Here is a 15,448-nt window from a genome sequence, read left to right as displayed (position 1 = left end):
TTATATTAGGACAGCTGCAGAAGTCCTCTAAGGAGTTTTATATTAGGACAGCGACAATGGAGTCCTTAAAGGATTAGATTAGGACAGCTGACAAGAAGTCCTCTAAAGGAGTTATATTAGGACGCTACAAGAGGAGTCCTCAAAGGAGTTATATTTCAGGACAGCTGACAAGATGGAGGCCTCTAAAGGAAAAAAAAAGTTTATCATTAGGAAGCTGACAAGATGGTCCTCTAAAGGAGTTATATTAGGACAGCTGACAAGAGGAGGTCCTCTAAGAGGGTTATATAGACAGCTGACAAGATGGAGTCCTCTAAAGGAGTTATATGTAGGACAGCTGACAAGATGGAGCCGTCTAAAGGAGTTATATAGCGACAGCTGACAGATGTCCCTACTAAAAGAGTTATATTAGGACATCTGACAAGATGGAGTCCTCTAAAGGAGTATATTAGGACACTGACAAAATGAGTCTATAAAGGAAGTTAGATTAGACAGCTGACAAGACGGAGCTCTAAAGAGTTATATTAGGACAGACTGACAAGATGGAGTCCTATAAAGAGTTATATTAGGACAGCTGATCAAGAATGGAGTCCTCTAAAGGAGTTATATTAGGACACCTGACAAGATGGAGGCCTCTAAAGGAGTTATATTAGGACAGCTGACAGATCCTCTAAAGGAGTTATATTAGGACAGCTGACAAGATGGAGCCTCTAAAGGAGTTATATTAGACAGCTGACAAGATGGAGGCCTCTAAAGAGTTATATTAGGACAGCTGACAAGATGGATCCTCTAAAGGAGTTATATTAGGACAGCTGACAAGATGGAGTCCTCTAAAGGAGTTATATTAGGACAGCTGACAAGATGGAGTCCTCTAAAGGAGTTTATATTAGGACAGCTGACAAGATGGAGTTCATCATAAGGAGTTATATTAGGACAGCTGACAAGATGGGGTCCTCTAAAGGAGTTATATTAGGACAGCTGACAAGATGGGAGTCCTCTAAGGAGTTATATTAGGACAGCTGACAAGATGAGTCTCTAAAGGATTATATTAGGACAGCTGACACAATGGAGTCCTCTAAAGGAGTTATATTAGAGACAGCTGACAAGATGGAGTCCTCTAAAGGAGTATATTAGGACAGCTGACAAGATGGAGTCTCTAAAGAGTTATTAGGACAGCTACAAGTGGAGCCTCTAAGGAGATATAGGACAGCTGACAAATGGAGCCTAAAGGAGTTATATTAGGACAGCTGACAAGATGGCGGCTCCGCAAAGGGAGTTATATTTAGGACAGCTGACAAGATGGAGTCCTCTAAGGAGTTTATATTAGGACAGCTGACAAGATGAGTCCTCTCAAAGAGTTATATTAGGACAGCTGACAAGATGGAGTCCTCTAAAGGATTATATTAGGACAGCTGACAAGATGGAGCTCTCTAAAGGAGTTATATTAGGACAGCTGACAAGATGGAGCCTCTAAAGGAGTTATATTAGGACAGCTGACAAGATGGAGTCCTCTAAAGAAGTTATATTAGGACAGCTGACAAGATGGAGGCCTCTAAAGAGTTATATTTAGGACAGCTGACAGATGGAGTTCCTCATAAAGGAGTTATATTAGGACAGCTGACAAGATGAGGCCCTAACGAGAGTTATATTAGGACAGCTGACAAGATGGAGCGCTCTCAAAGGAGTTATATTAGGACAGCTGACAAGATGAGAGCCTCTAAAGGAGTTATATTAGACAGCTGCCACAGATGGAGTCCTCTAATGAGAGTATATTAGGACAGCTGACAAGATGGAGTGCCTCTAAAGGAGTTATATTAGGACAGCTGACAAGATGGAGGCCTCTAAAGGAGTTATATTAGGACAGCTGACAAGATGGAGTGGCCTCTCTAAAGGAGTTATATTAGGACAGCTGACAAGAGTCCTCTAAAGGAGTTATATTAGGACAGCTGACAAATGAGGTCCTCTAAAGGAGTTATATTAGGACAGCTGACAATGAGTCCTCTAAAGAGTTATATTAGGACAGCTGCAAGATGGGTCCCTCTAAAGGAGTTCATATTAGGACAGCTGACAAGATGGAGTCCTCTAAAGGAGTTTATATTAGCGACAGTGACAATGATGGAGTCCTCTAAGAGTTTATATTAGGACAGCTGACAAGATGGAGGCCTCTAAAGGAGTTATATTAGGACAGCTGACAAGATGGAGTCCTCTAAAGGAGTTATATTAGGACAGCTGACAAGATGGAGTCCTCTAAAGGAGTTATATTAGGACAGCTGACAAGATGGAGTCCTCTATAGGAGTTATATTAGGACAGCTGACAAGATGGAGGCCTCTAAAGGAGTTATATTAGGACAGCTGACAAGAGTCCTCTAAGGAGTATATTGACACTGACAAGATGACGCCTTAAGGAGTTATTTAGACAGCTGACAAGATGGAGCCTCTAAGGAGTTAATTAGGACAGCTGACAAGATGGAGTCCTCTAAAGGAGTTATATTAGGACAGCTGACAAGATGGAGTCCTCTAAAGGAGTTATATTAGGACAGCTGACAAGAGTCCTCTAAAGGAGTTAGATTAGGACAGCTGACAAGAGTCCTCTAAAGGAGTTATATTAGGACAGCTGACAAGATGGAGGCCTCTAAAGGAGTATATTAGGACAGCTGACAAGATGGAGTCCTCTAAGGAGTTATATTAGGACAGCTGACAAGATGAGTCCTCTAAAGGAGTTATTGGACAGCTGACAAGATGGAGCCTCTAAAGGAGTTATTAGACGCTGACAAATGGAGTCCTCTAAAGAGTTATATTAGGACAGCTGACAAGATGGAGTCCTCTAAAGGAGTTATATTAGGACAGCTGACAAGATGGAGTCCTCTAAAGGAGTTATATTAGGACAGCTGACAAGATGGAGGCCTCTAAAGGAGTTATATTAGGACAGCTGACAAGAGTCCTCTAAAGGAGTTAGATTAGGACAGCTGACAAGAGTCCTCTAAAGGAGTTATATTAGGACAGCTGACAAGATGGAGGCCTCTAAAGGAGTTATATTAGGACAGCTGACAAGAGGGGTCCTCTAAGTAGTTATATTAGGACAGCTGACAAGAGTCCTCTAAAGGAGTTAGATTAGGACAGCTGACAAGAGTCCTCTAAAGGAGTTATATTAGGACAGCTGACAAGATGGAGCCTCTAAAGGAGTTATATTAGGACAGCTGACAAGATGGGTCCTCTAAAGGAGTTATATTAGGACAGCTGACAAGATGGAGTCTAAGGAGTTATATTAGGACAGCTGACAAGATGGAGTCCTCTAAAGGAGTTATATTAGGACAGCTGACAAGATGGAGTCCTCTAAAGAGTTATATTAGACAGCAGCTGACAAGATGGAGCCTCATAAGGAGTTATATTAGGACAGCTGACAAGATGGAGTCCTCAAAGGAGTTATATTAGGACAGCTGACAAGATGGAGTCCTCTAAAAGGATTATATTAGGACATGACAAGAGTTCCTCTAAGAGTTATATTAGGACAGCTGACAAGATGGAGTCCTCTAAAGGAGTTATATTGGACAGCTGACAAGATGAGTCCTCTAAAGAGTTATTAGGACAGCTGACAAGATGGAGTCCTCTAAAGGAGTTATATTAGGACAGCTGGACAAGTGAGTCCTCTAAAGGATTATATAGGAAAGCTGACAAGATGGAGGCCTCTAAAAGGAGTTTATATTAGGACAGCTGACAAGATGAGTCCTCTAAAGGAGTTATATTAGGACAGCTGCAAGATGAGGTCCCTAAGGCGTATATTAGACAGTGAACAGATGGAGTCCGCTAAAGGAGTTTATATTAGGACAGCTGACAAGATGGAGGACTATAAAGGAGTTATATTAGGACAGCTGACAAGATGGAGTCTTAAAGGATTATATTAGGACAGCTGACAGATGGAGTCCTCTAAGGAGTTATATTAGGACAGCTGACAAGATGGAGTCCTCTAAGGAGTTAATTAGACAGCTGACAGATGAGATCCTCTAAAGGAGTTATATTAGGACAGCTGACAGATGGAGGTCCTCTAAAGGAGTTTATTAGGACAGCTGACAGATGGAGGCCTCTAAAGGAGTATATTTAGGACAGCTGACAGATGAGGCCCTAAAAGGTTATATTAGGACAGCTGACAAGATGGAGTCCTCTAAAGGAGTTATTAGGACAGCTGGACAAGATGAGTCCTCTAAAGAGTTATATTAGGCAGCTGACAAGATGGAGTCCTCTAAAGGAGTTATATTAGGACAGCTGACAAGATGGAGTCCTCTAAAGAGTATATTAGGACACTGACAAGAGTCCTCTAAAGGATTCTATTAGGACAGCTGACAAGATGGAGGCCCTCTAAAGGGTTATATTAGGACAGCTGACAAGAGTCCTCTAAAGGAGTTATTAGTGGACAGCTGACAAGATGGAGGCCTCTAAAGGAGTTATATTAGGACAGCTGACAAGATGGAGTCCTTAAAGGAGTTATATTAGGACAGGGGGGCGACGATGGTCCCTAAAGGAGTTATTATTAGGACAGCTGACAAGAGGAGCTCTAAAGAGTTTATATTAGGAACAGTACTGACAAGTGGAGTCCTCTAAAGGATTTATATTAGGACAGCTGACAAGATGGAGCCTCTAAAGGAGTTATATTAGGACAGCTGACAATGGAGTCTCTCAAGGAGTTATATTAGGACAGCTGACAAGATGGAGTCCTCTAAAGGAGTTATATTAGGACAGCTGCAAGAGTCCCTAAGGAGTTAATGGACGCTGACAAGATGGAGCTCTACTTAAGTTATATTAGACCGCTGACAAGATGGAGCCTCTAAAGGAGTTATATTAGGACAGTGGTGACATGAGATGGAGTCCTCTAAAGGAGTCTGATAGTTAGGACAGCTGACAAGATGGAGTCCTCTAAAGGAGTTATATTAGGACAGCTGACAAGAGTCCTCTAAAGGAGTTAGATTAGGACAGCTGACAAGAGTCCTCTAAAGGAGTTATATTAGGACAGCTGACAAGATGGAGGCCTCTAAAGGAGTTATATTAGGACAGCTGACAAGATGGAGTCCTCTAAAGGAGTTATATTAGGACAGCTGACAAGATGGAGTCCTCTAAAGGAGTTATATTAGGACAGCTGACAAGATGGAGGCCTCTAAAGGAGTTATATTAGGACAGCTGACAAGATGGAGTCCTCTAAAGGAGTTATATTAGGACAGCTGACAGATGGAGTCATCTAAAGGAGTTATATTAGGACAGCTGACAAGATGGAGTCCTCTAAAGGAGTTATATTAGGACAGTCTGACAAGATGGAGGCCTCTAAGGAGTTATATTAGGACAGCTGACAAGAGTCCCTCTAAAGGAGTTTAATAAAATTAGGACAGCTGACAATGGAGTCCTCTAAAGGAGTTATATTAGGACAGCTACAAGATGGAGGCCTCATAAGGAGTTAGATAGGACAGCTGACAAGATGGAGTCCTCTAAAGGAGTTATATTAGGACAGCTGACAAGAGGAGTGCCTCTAAAGGAGTTTATATTAGGACAGCTGACAAGATGGAGTCCTCTAAAGGAGTTATATTAGGACAGCTGACAAGATGGAGTCCTCTAAAGGAGGTTATAGTTTAGGACAGCTGACAAGATGGAAGTCCTCAAAAGGATTTATATTAAGACAGCTGACAAGATGGAGGCTCCTAAAGGAGTTATATTAGGAGCCGGACAAGATGGAGTCCTCTAAAGAGTTATATTAGGACAGCTGAAAGATGGATCCAAAGATGGATAAAAGTCCTCTAAAGAGTTATATTAGTACAGCTGACAAATGGAGCCCTCTAAAGGAGTTATATTAGGACAGCTGACAAGATGGAGGCCTCTAAAGGAGTTATATTAGGACAGCTGACAAGAGTCCTCTAAAGGAGTTATATTAGGACAGCTGACAAGAGTCCTCTAAAGGAGTTATATTAGGACAGCTGACAAGAGTCCTCTAAAGGAGTTAGATTAGGACAGCTGACAAGAGTCCTCTAAAGGAGTTATATTAGGACAGCTGACAAGATGGAGTCCTCTAAATGAGTTATATTAGGACAGCTGACAAGATGGAGTCCTCTAAAGGAGTATATTAGGACAGCTGACAAGATGGAGGTCTATAAGAGTATATTAGGACAGCTGACAGAAAAAAAAAGCATGAGTGCCTTTAAAGGAGTTATATTAGGACAGCTGACAAGATGGAGTCCTCTAAAGGATTATATTAGGACTGCTGACAGATCGGAGGATCCTCTAAAGGAGTTATATTAGGACAGCTGACAATGAGTCCTCTAAAGGAGTTATATTAGGACAGCTGACAAGATGGAGTCCTCTAAAGGAGTTATATTAGGACAGCTGACAAGATGGAGCATCTAAGGAGTTATGTATTAGGACAGCTGACAAGATCTTAAAGAGTTATATTAGGACAGCTGACAAAGGAGTCCTCTAAAGGAGTTATATTAGACAGCTGACAAGATGGAGGCCTCTAAAGGAGTTATATTAGGACAGCTGACAGTAATGGAGTTCCTCTAAAGGAGTTATATTGGACAGCGACAAGATGGAGTCTCGAAGGAGTAATTAGGACAGCTGACAAGATGGCAGTCCTCTAAAGGAGTTATTAGGACAGCTGACAAGAGTCCTCTAAAGGAGTTATATTAGGACAGCTGACAAGATGGAGGCCTCTAAAGGAGTTATATTAGGACAGCTGACAAGATGGAGGCCTCTAAAGGAGTTATATTAGGACAGCTGACAAGATGGAGTCCTCTAAAGGAGTTATATTAGGACAGCTGACAAGATGGAGGCCTCTAAAGGAGTTATATTAGGACAGCTGACAAGATGGAGTCCTCTAAAGGAGTTATATTAGGACAGCTGACAAGAGTCCTCTAAAGGAGTTATATTAGGACAGCTGACAAGATGGAGTCCTCTAAAGGAGTTATATTAGGACAGCTGACAAGAGTCCTCTAAAGGAGTTATATTAGGACAGCTGACAAGATGGAGGCCTCTAAAGGAGTTATATTAGGACAGCTGACAAGATGGAGTCTCTAAAGGAGTTATATTAGAAGACTGACAAGATGGAGTCCTCTAAAAAGGGGAGTTATATTAGGACAGCTGACAAGATGGAGCCTCTAAAGGTGTTCACTATTAGACAGCTGACAAGATGGAGTCCTCTAAAGGAGTTATATTAGGACAGCTGACAAGATGGAGTCCTCTAAAGGAGTTATATTAGGACAGCTGACAAGATGGAGTCCTCTAAAGGAGTTATATTAGGACAGCTGACAAGAGTCCTCTAAAGGAGTTAGATTAGGCAGCTGACAAGAGTCTCTAAAGGAGTTATATTAGGACAGCACAGAGGAGTCCTCTAAGGGAGTTAATTAGGACAGCTGACAAGATGAGTCTCTAAGGAGTTATATTAGGACAGTTGAAGATGAGTCCTGTCGTCCTAAAGGATTATTTAGGCAGCTGACAAGAGGTCCTCATAAAGGAGTGATATTAAACAGCTGACAAAGATGGAGCCTCTAAAGGAGTTATATTAGGACAGCTGACAAGTGGAGGTCTATAAAGGAGTTATATTAGGACAGTCTTGACAAGATGGAGTCCTCTAAATGGCAGTTTATTATTATAGGCCAGTGACAAGAGAGTCCTTAAAGGAGTTATATTAGGAAAGCTGACAAGATGGAGCCTCTAAAGGAGTTTATTAGGACAGCTGACAAGATGCAGAGGCTCTAAAGGAGTTATATAGGACAGCTGAAAGATGGAGGCCTTCTAAAGGAGTTTATATAGGACAGCTGCCAAATATGAGCCCTCTAAAGAGTTAAGATTAGTACAGCTGACAAGATGGAGGTCCTCTAAAGGAGTTATATTAGGACAGCTGACAAATGGAGTCCTCTAAAGGAGTTATATTAGGCAAGCTGACAAGATGGGTCAAGGAGACTTGCACTAAATGGAGTCGCAAAGTTATATTAGGACAGCTGACAAGAGGGGAGTCCCTTAAAGGAGTTATATTAGGACAGCTGACAAGAGGGTCCTCTAAGGAGTTATATTAGGACAGCTGACAAGATGGAGTGCCTCTAAAGGAGTTAATTAGACAGCTACACAGATGGAGTCATCTAAAGGAGTTATATTAGAGACAGCTGACAAGATGGAGTCCTCTAAGGAGTTCATTAGGCACAGCTGACAAGATGCGATGTCCTCTAAGAGTTATATTAGACAGCTGATCAAAGGAGTCCTCTAAAGGAGTTATATTAGGAAGCGACAAGATGGGAGTCCTCTAAAGAGTTATATTAGGACACTGACAAGAGTGGAGGCCTTAAAGGAGTTATATTAGGAAGGCTGACAAGATGGAGTCCTCTAAAGCAGTTATATTAGCGACAGCTGACAAGATGGAGTCCTCTAATGAGTTATTATTAGACAGCTGACAATGGAGTCCTCTAAGGCGATTTATATTGGAGACACTGCTGACAAGATGGAGCTCTATAGGAGTTACTATGTTAGGCAGCTGACAAGAGGATGCCTCTAAAGGAGTTATATTAGGACAGCTGACAAGAGGAGTCAAAAGGAGTTATATTAGGACCAGCTGACAAGATGTAGTCTCTCTAAGGAGTTATATTAGGACAAGCTGCACAAGATGGATCCTCTAAAGAGTTATATTAGGACAGCTGACAAGAGGGGAGTCCTCTAAAGGAGTTTATGATAGACAGCTGACAAGATGGAGTCCTCTAAAGGAGTCTTATTAGGACAGCTACAAGATGGAGCCTCAGGTAACACTCAAGGAGGCTCTAAGAGATCTTAGGACAGCTGACAAGATGGAGGCCGTCTTAAGGAGTTATATTACAGCGACAAGATGATCTCTAAGGATAGATTGGAGCTACGAGTCTCTAAAGGAGTTATATTAGGCCAGCTGACAAGATGGAGTCCTCTAAAGGAGTTATATTAGGACAGCTGACAAATGGAGGTCCTCTAAAGGAGTTATATTAGGACAGTCTGCCACAAATGGAGTCCTCTACATAGAAGTTATATTAGAGACAGCTGACAAGATGGAGGCCTACTAAAGTAGTTTATATTAGGACAGCTGACAGATGAGCGCTCCTAAAGGGAGTTATATTAGGACAGTGCCAAGATGGAGTCCTCTAAAGGAGTATGATTAGGACAGCTGACAAGAGAGGCCTCTAAAGGAAGTTAGATTAGGACAGCTGACAAGATGGAGTCTCTAGAGTTCTTAACGGGCTGATCTCTAAAGGAGTTATATTCGGACAGCTGACAAGAGGAGTCCTCTAAAGGAGTTATATTAGGAACAGTGACAAGATGGAGGCCTCTAAAGGAGTTATATTAGGACAGCCTGACAAAGAGTCTCTAAAGATTATTAGGACAGTGACAGAAGAGTCCTCTAAAGGAGTTATATTAGGACAGACTGGACAAGAGGGAGTCCTTAAAGGAGTTATAATGGACAGCTGACAAGATGGAGTCCTCTAAAGGAGTTATATTAGCGGACAGTGACCAAGATGTTAGACTCTAAAAGGAGTATATTAGGACAGCTGACAAGAGTCCTCTAAAGGAGTTAATTAGGACAGCTGACCAGATGGAGTCTTAAAGAGTTATATTAGGACAGCTGACAGATGGAGCCTATAAGGAGTTTTATTAGGACAGCTGACAAGATGGAGTCCTCTAAGAGTTATATTAGGACAGCTGACTAAGAGGAGTCCTCTAAAGGGTTATATTAGGACAGCTGACAAGATGGAGCTCTAAAGGAGTTATAATTAGGACAGCTGACAAGATGGAGTCTCTAAAGGGTTATATAGACAGCTGACAAGATGGAGGCCTCAAAGGAGTTATATTAGGACAGCTGAACAAGATGGAGTCCTCTAAAGGAGTTATATAGCAGCTGAACAGCGAGCCTCTAAAGGAGTTAATAGGCAGTACAGAGCACTCTAAAGGAGTTATATAGGACAGCTGACAGAGTCCTCTAAGGGAGTTATATTAGGACAGCTGACAAGAGTCATCTAAAGGAGTTAATTAGGACAGCTGACAAGGTCCTCTAAAGGAGTTATATTAGGACAGCTGAGACAAGACGGAGTCCTGCTACAAGGAGTTATATTAGGACAGCTGACAAGATGGAGCCTCCAAGGAGTATATTAGGGACAGCTGACAAGATGGAGTCTCTAAAGGAGTGTATATTAGGACAAGCTGACAAGATGGAGTCCTCTAGGAGTTATATTAGGACAGCTGACAAGATGGAGTCCTCTAAAGGAGTTATATTAGGACAGCTGACAAGATGGAGGCCTCTAAAGGAGTTATATTAGGACAGCTGACAAGATGGAGTCCTCTAAAGGAGTTATATTAGGACAGCTGACAAGATGGAGGCCTCTAAAGAGTTTATATTAGGACAGCTGCAAGATGGAGACTCTAAAAGAAGTTATATTAGGACAGCTGACAAGATGGAGGCTCTAAAGAGTTATATAGGACAGCTGACAAGATGGAGGCTCTAAGGGTTATATTAGGACAGCTGACAAGATGGAGTCTCTAAAGGAGTTATATTAGGACAGCTGACAAGATGGAGTCCTCTAAAGAGTTATATTAGGAAGCTGACAAGATGGAGTCCTCTAAAGGGTTATATAGGACAGCTGAAAGATGGAGTCCTATTAAGGAGTATATTAGGACAGCTGACAAGATGGAGGCTCTAAGGAGTTATATTAGGACAGCTGACAAGATGGAGTCCTCTAAAGGAGTTATATTAGGACAGCTGACAAGATGGAGTCCTCTAAAGGAGTTATATTAGGACAGCTGACAAGATGGAGTCCTCTAAAGGAGTTATATTAGGACAGCTGACAAGATGGAGTCCTCTAAAGGAGTTATATTAGGACAGCTGACAAGAGTCCTCTAAAGGAGTTATATAGGACAGCTGAACAGAGGAGTCCTCTAAAGGATATATTAGGACAGCTGACAAGATGGAGTCCTCTAAAGCAGTTATATTAGGACAGCTGACAAGATGGAGTCCTCTAAAGGAGTTATATTAGGACAGCTGACAAGAGTCCTCTAAAGGAGTTATATTAGGACAGCTGACAAGAGTCCTCTAAAGGAGTTATATTAGGACAGCTGACAAGAGTCCTCTAAAGGAGTTATATTAGGACAGCTGACAAGATGGAGGCCTCTAAAGGAGTTATATTAGGACAGCTGACAAGATGGAGTCCTCTAAAGGAGTTATATTAGGACAGCTGACAAGATGGAGTCCTCTAAAGGAGTTATATTAGGACAGCTGACAAGATGGAGTCCTCTAAAGGAGTTAGTTAGGACACTGACAAGATGGAGTACTCTAAAGGAGTTATATTAGGACAGCTGACAAGATGGAGTCCTCTAAAGGAGGTATATTAGGACAGCTGTCAAGATGGAGGCCTCTAAAGAAGTTATATTAGGACAGCTGACAAGATGGAGGCCTCTAAAGGAGTTATATTAGGACAGCTGACAAGATGGATGCCTCTAAAGGAGTTAGATTAGGACAGCTGACAAGATGGAGTCTTAAAGGAGTATATATAGGACAGCTGACAAGATGGAGTCCTCTAAGGAGTTATATTAGCGACAGCTGAAAAGAGTCCTCTAAAGGAGTTATTAGGACAGCTAACAAGAGTCCTCTAAAGGAGTTATATTAGGACAGCTGACAAGATGGGAGTCCTCTAAAGGAGTTATATTAGGACAGCTGACAAGATGGAGTCCTCTAAAGGAGTTATATTAGGACAGCTGACAAGAGGGAGTCCTCTAAAGGAGTTAGATTAGGACAGCTGACAAGATGGAGGCCTCTAAAGGAGTTATATTAGGACAGCTGACAGATGGAGTCCTCTAAAGGAGTTATATTAGGACAGCTGACAAGATGGAGTCCCTAAAAGAGTTTATATTAGACAGCTGCAAGGAAGGAGTCCTCTAAAGGAGTTATATTAGGACAGCATGCCAAGATGGAGGCCTCTAAAGGAGTTATATTAGGACAGGCTGACAAGAGTCCTAAAGGAGTTAGATTAGGACAGCTGACAAGAGTCCTCTAAAGGAGTTATATTAGGACAGCTGACAAGATGGAGGCCTCTAAATGAGTTATATTAGACAGCTGACAAGATGGATCCTCTAAAGGAGTTATATAGGACAGCTGACAAGATGGAGTCCTTTAAAGAGTTATATTAGGACAGCTGACAAGATGGAGTCCTCTAAAAGGAGTATATTTAGGACAGCGACAAGATGAGTCCTCTAAAGGAGTTATATTAGGACAGCTGACAAGATGGAGTCCTCTAAAGGAGTTATATTAGGACAACTGACAAGATGAGTCTACTCTAAAGGAGTTATATTAGGACAGCTGAAGGTGGAGTCCTCTAAAGGAGTTATATTAGGACAGCTGACAAGATGGAGTCCTCTAAAGGAGTTATATTAGGACAGCTGACAAGATGGAGTCCTCTAAAGGAGTTATATTAGGACAGCTGACAAGATGGAGTCCTCTAAAGGAGTTATATTAGGACAGCTGACAAGATGGAGTCCTCTAAAGGAGTTATATTAGGACAGCTGACAAGAGTCCTCTAAAGGAGTTATATTAGGACAGCTGACAAGATGGCGGCCTCTAAAGGAGTTATATTAGGACAGCTGAAGAGAGTCCTCTAAAGGAGTTATATTAGGACAGCTGACAAGATGGAGGCCTCTAAAGGAGTTATATTAGGACAGCTGACAAGATGGAGTCCTCTAAAGGAGTTATATTAGGACAGCTGACAAGATGGAGTCCTCTAAAGGAGTTATATTAGGACAGCTGACAAGATGGAGTCCTCTAAGGAGTTAGATTAGGAACAGCTGACAAGATGGAGTCCTTCTAAAGGAGTTATATTAGGACAGCTGACAATATAGAGTCCTCTAAAGGAGTTATATTAGGACAGCTGACAAGAATGGGAGCCTCTAAAGGAGTTATTATTAGGACAGCTGGACAAGTAGGAGTCCTAAAGAGTTATTTAGGACAGTGAAAAGATGGAGTCTTCTAATGAGTTATATTAGGACAGCTGACAAGATGGAGTCCTCTAAAGGAGTATATAGGACAGCTGACAAGATGGAGGCTCTAAAGGAGTTATATTAGGACAGTGACAAGAGTCCTCTAAAGGAGTTATATTAGTCAGCTGACAAGATGGAGCCTCTAAAGGAGTAATTAGACAGCTGACAAGATGGATGCCTCTAAAGGAGTTAGATTAGGACAGCTGACAAGATGGAGTCCTCTAAAGGAGTTATATTAGGACAGCTGACAAGATGGAGTCCTCTAAATGAGTTATATTAGGACAGCTGACAAGAGTCCTCTAAAGGAGTTATATTAGGACAGCTGACAAGAGTCCTCTAAAGGAGTTAATTAGGACAGCTGACAAGATGGAGGCCCTTAAAGAGTTATATTGACAGCTGACAGATGGAGTCCCCTAAAGGAGTTATATTAGGACGCTGACAAGAGTCCTCTAAAGGAGTTATATTAGGACAGCTGACAAGATGGAGGCCTCTAAAGGAGTTATATTAGGACAGCTGACAAGATGGAGTCCTCTAAAGGAGGTAATTAGGACAGTTGGACAAGATGGAGTCCTCTAAAGGAGTTATATTAGGACAGCTGACAAGATGGAGTCCTCTAAAGGAGTTATATTAGGACAGCTGACAAGATGGAGGCCTCTAAAGGAGTTATATTAGGACAGCTGGCAAGAGTCCTCTAAAGGAGTTAGATTAGGACAGCTGACAAGAGTCCTCTAAAGGGTTATATTAGGACAGCGGCAAGATGGAGGCTCTAAAGAGTATATTAGGACAGCTGACAAGATGGAGTCCTTAAAGGAGTTATATTAGACAGACGAAGATGGAGTCCTCTAAGGAGTATATTAAAGTACAGCTGACAAGATGGAGTCGTCTACAATTCCTAAAGGAGTTATATTAGGACAGCTGACAAGATGATATCCTCTAAGGAGTTAATTTAGGACAGCTGACAAGATGGAGTCCTCCAAAGGAGTTATATTAGGACAACTGACAAATGGGAGTCCTCTAAGGAGTTATATTAGGACAGCTGACAAGATGGAGGCCTACTAAGGAGTTATATTAGGACAGATGACAAGAGGAGGCCTCTAGGGAGTATATTAGGACAGCTGACAAGAGGAGTCCTCTAAAGGAGTTATATTAGGATAGCTGACAAGATGGAGGCCTTAAAGGAGATTATATTAGGACAGTGACAAGATGGAGGCCTCTAAATGAGTTATATTAGGACAGCTGACAAGAGTCCTCTAAAGGAGTTAGATTAGGACAGCTGACAAGAGTCCTCTAGAGGAGTTATATTAGGACAGCTGACAAGAGTCCTCTAAAGGAGTTATATTAGGACAGCTGACAAGATGGAGTCCTCTAAAGGAGTTATATTAGGACAGCTGACAGATGGAGTTCCTCTAAAGGAGTTATATTAGGACAGCTGACAAGATGGAGTCCTCTAAAGGAGTTATATTAGCGACAGGCTGACAAGATGGAGGCCTTCAAAGGAGTTTATAATTTACGGACAGCTGCAAAGAGTCCTTAAAGAGTTATATTTAGGACAGCTGACAAGATGAGTCCTATAAAGGAAGTTATTATTAGGAACACCTGACAAGATGAGACGGCCTACTAAAAGGAGTTATATTAGGACAGTGACAGATGGGAGTCCTCTAAAGGGTTGATATTAGGACAGCCTGACAAGGATGGATAGGTCCTCTAAAGGAGTTAATTAGGACAGCTGACAAGATGGAGTCCTCTAAAGGAGTATATTAGGACAGCTGACAAGATGGAGTCCTATAGAGTTATATTAGCGACAGCTGAACAAGATGGAGGCCTCTTAAGGAGTTAGATTAGGACAGCGACAAGATGGAGCCTCTAACAGGAGTATATTTAGGACAGCTGACAAGATGAGGGCCTCTAAAGGAGTTATATAGGACAGCAGACATTGATGGAGTCTCCTAAAGGAGTTATATTAGGACAGCTGACAAGAGTCCTCTAAAGGAGTTATATTCGGACAGCTGACAGATGAGTCTCTAATGATATAGAAGCTGACAAATGATCTCTAAGTTATATTAGGACAGCGACAAGATGGAGTCCTCTAAAGGATTATATTAGGACAGCTGACAAGATGGAGGCCTCCTAAAGGAGTTATAATTAGGACAGCCTAACAGATGGAGGCCTCTAAAGGAGTTATAGTTAGACAGATGACAAGATGGAGCCCTCTAAAGGACGTTATATTTAGGACAGCTGACAAGATGGAGGCTAAAGGAGTTATATTTAGGACAGCTGACAAGATGAGTCTCTAAGGAGTTATATGGCAGTCGATACCTAAAGATATAGGACAGTGACAAGATGGAGTCACTTGCATAGGAGTTATATTAGGACAGCTGACAGATGAGCATAAAGGAGTTATATTAGGGAAGCTGACAGATGGGAGTCATCTAAAGGATTTAAT

The sequence above is a fragment of the Salvelinus namaycush genome, chromosome 32 (assembly GCF_016432855.1).
Source record: "Salvelinus namaycush isolate Seneca chromosome 32, SaNama_1.0, whole genome shotgun sequence".
NCBI lineage: Eukaryota > Metazoa > Chordata > Actinopteri > Salmoniformes > Salmonidae > Salvelinus > Salvelinus namaycush.
Note: the sequence above shows the minus strand (reverse complement) of the source record.